This window comes from Alligator sinensis, unplaced genomic scaffold, assembly GCF_000455745.1.
Source record: "Alligator sinensis unplaced genomic scaffold, ASM45574v1 scaffold766_1, whole genome shotgun sequence".
Taxonomy (NCBI): domain Eukaryota; kingdom Metazoa; phylum Chordata; order Crocodylia; family Alligatoridae; genus Alligator; species Alligator sinensis.
In genome coordinates, this window is record NW_005842390.1 from 1,218,814 (window position 1) to 1,222,233 (window position 3,420).

Consider the following 3,420-nt stretch of genomic DNA (forward strand, 5'->3'; position numbering starts at 1 on the left):
CGCGCTGCCCGCGCTCCGCCGCAGCCTTTCAAGCCGCCCCGGACGCGCCGCCCCGCGCTCCGCCCGCCTTTAAAGAGCCAGCCATCTCCTCCAAGTCGCCCCCCTCCTCCCCTCGCACCTGCCCGTGCGCCGAGAGAGAGGCTGCGCCCCGCCCGTCTCCAGCCTCAGCTCCCCCAGAGGACAGCCCCGCTCCGTCCAGCCTCTCTGCAATGCCCTGGAGGGCCCTGAAGACTCTTATACCAGCTCCGCTCTCCTCCGGACTAAATGCCCCTAGCTCTTTCAGCCTCTCCTCACAGGCCCCTGATCATTTTTCTGGACTCTTCCCAAACGGTCCACCTCTTCCTTGGAGTGCGGGCCCCAAAACTGGTGACGCCCGGTGTTGAATGGAGAGGAAGAACGGCTTCCCTTGACCAGCAAGTGACACTCCTGTTCACAGGACCCAGCATTTGCTTTTCTTGACTCATGTTCAGCTGATGGTAGCACCCAGGTCCTTCTCTGCAGTACTGCTACCACGTCTTCAGGACTGCTCTTACCCACCCAGAGCCGCGTCCCACGCTCCATCCCCACCTCTGCTACTACATGTGCGCCTTGTACACGCTTACAAATCTGGCTGGTAACTGCGTCCTATGCCAGCTGCACACGGCCTGAGCTGGAGCGTGAGGAGCAGGCTCTGCGGGCATTGCCAAGGGCTTTCTCTGGGGTTGCCAGTGGTGCCCGGCACGGCAGCCTCCCATATGCCAGGGCATGTACAATTGGCTACTACAGCCTGGCTGTAGGTCTGCTAGTCAGGGCAGCATTTCTGAAGGAAGATGGCACTTACTATGGTATCTTCTCAGGCAGGCAGGTGCAGTTTCCAGAATCTAAGTCCCAGGTGAGCTTGACTAGATAGAAGTGACTAGGAAGACATGTTAGAAGAGACACAGTAGAGTAACTAATGTCCTCGTCTTTCCTTGTGTTTTATTTGTCAGAGCTGGTTTCAGATCCCCGAACACGGGGTGGGTAGCACCTGCTTCCACAACAAAGACCTGGTGGCTTTGGTAGGGCTACACATGAGCAAGAGTATGATCTGAGCAGGACTTTAGTCTGGAGGAAGAGATAAGCCTAAGGCTGTGCCAGATCAGTCAGGCTCTGCCCCGTGCCAACATATTTTCAAGACAGCCAGAGCCCTTTTGTGTGCTCCCCAACAGAAAAGCAACACCTGCATTTGCAAAACAACAGAGTAACCTGGAGCCCCTGGACTGGACCAACTGCTAGGCCCTACAGTCATAAGATGTGTTTGCAGACAGCAGGGAGACACAGGGTTTACCTGATTAGATTTGTTTCTAATTAATCATCAAGTGGTGCTGAAGCCGAAGTCTCCAGAATAGCACAGCATAAATATCCAGTGAGGCGGCTGCTATCCAACTGCATTGCCTTTACATTTTATGTCCTGCACCTTTAAATAGTTGAGCAATCTCCCTTTTTGCAGAGCTCAGCAGATCTGACACAGCCAGAATCCAGTGGGGAGAGATCTGCTGCACTCTCTCTGATGGGGAGCTGGCTTTTCTTCTGCCTTTTTTGTGGGTTTCTTAGAGCTAAGTGAAGGGTTCTTTGCTCCCGGTCCATCCGTTCAACAGTGCTGAATAAAATCTTGCCACAGCTCTATGCTGTTACCTTCTTGGCTTCATTATCTGAAAATCTTTTTATCCCACATTAGTTTTGACCGAACCTGTCTAATGCATCCTTGATCTTCCTCCATTCCTTGTTCCCTGGTATAAGACTGCTGTGGGCGGTGCTCCTTCCTGGAGAATTCTTGATATGAACCCAAATCATCACAGCTATCTATCTATCTTGTGTAATACAGTTGTTCCTTGCCCAAAGAGTTTTATTATCTCTCCTTTTTTATTTTCTGTGATCTTGAGGCTCTCAGCCAGCACATTCCAGGAGTCTTTATCTTCTGTTCATCAATTTACTTGGATTAAAGAGATCTGTTTTGGGCACTCTTGAGGATAACAGGCAGTATGAGGGGGTGGATGGATTTGCAGAAACAGTTTTTCCAGCTATGGTACTTCCATGGCCTCATTACCAGAGTACCTGGGTGCCTTATGATTTTTACCATTTTTATCCTCACACTTTCCTGTAAGGCAATGCAAGGTTATCAATCTCATCGCAGAGCTTGGGAATTGAGGTACACAGAAGCTAACGCTGAGATTTGCTAAGAACCCAAGGCAATTAAAATAGGTAGAATTTAGGCACCTAAGCACTTAAGATCAGTTGACACTAACCACATCTAACTCTTTATGTGCCTGAAACCTGAGTGCCTAAGCACTGTCCAGCAAACATACTTATATTCCTATAGTTCAGCTACTGCACATGCCCCATGCTGTTTGAGCAGCGTAGCTCAGCACCTATCTCTTTTCCTACCTAAAGCTATTTGCGATTCACAAGTGAGACATCTCTGCCCCAGGTTCTTAGAGGGGCATCCTCTATTAGGTGCACTCACAGCATGAAGGATGTGTGCTAGCAGAATTGAGTTTGGCACCCTTGGCCCTTTTAAATAAAAATCATGGCTGGAGAAAGAGAGAGTCATCATCTTTTCTATAATAACCTACAGGTTAGATCGCTTGCCCAAGACACGGGAGACCTGACTTCTAGGACTTTCGCAGCCCAAGTAAATTCAAAGCTGTATCTCTCACTTTTCAGGAGAGTGTCTAAATCACCAAGCTGGGCAGGATTGACAGCACCCGCCTATGGAAGTTGTGTAAAGAGTGGATGATTCATTGGGGCAGACAGAAAAAGAATAGGCAAGAGGCAGACTGATTCTGTCACCCCATGTGGGGCATGCTCTCTTGTTTCGTAACAGGGGAGTGGGGGGTGGTCCTGGGCTCTGGTCACTGATCCTAACATTGTCTATGCATTTTATTCAAGGACTCTCTGATGAAAAAACACATAAGCAGTCCTTGGGACAGGGACCAAAACCCAGTACTCCCCCCTTACCAGGGGAGCACCTTTCCAGGACAGCATGTTTCCTTTTCCTTGCTCTCTTCCTTTTCCCTTTTTTTTCATTCCTTTCTGCACAGAGGTCCAGCTTCACAAGGAGAGATGGCTGGTGCTCTCAGGCCAGCCTAGCCTCTACTGGTGGTTAGGGCATTTTTTTGGGTGATGGATGATGTGTTTGAATCCTCTCAAGCCAAAGAGGGCCTGCCACTCATCAGGAGTGCTCAAACCAGGATGCTATATTATAAAAATTAACCACCACTAGCTGTATCTTAAATGCACGAGCCAGCAGCTTGTACATACAGGGATGAGTTAAATACCTCCGTTTATGCGCAGGCTTTAGGCTGTGAATATCAGTCTCACATAGGTACTTGCCGCAGGGCTGTAGGTAGCTACTTAAGACTGAGAGAAAGGCCTGGGTTTCCTAGTGTGGGGCACAGGAAT

The 3,420-nt window shown here is 49.5% G+C and overlaps 1 protein-coding gene across 1 annotated transcript in view; it reads right to left on the reverse strand.

Annotated features, from left to right (window-relative positions):
* ADORA1 (adenosine A1 receptor) overlaps window positions 1-202 on the reverse strand; it is a 71,691-nt gene extending 71,489 nt beyond the window's left edge. Inside the window, exon 1 of the mRNA XM_006029646.2 lies at window positions 119-202. The gene's annotated coding sequence lies outside the window, so the exon portion shown is untranslated. The remainder of the gene's footprint in view (window positions 1-118) is intronic.
* Between the last annotated feature and the right edge of the window lie 3,218 nt (window positions 203-3,420).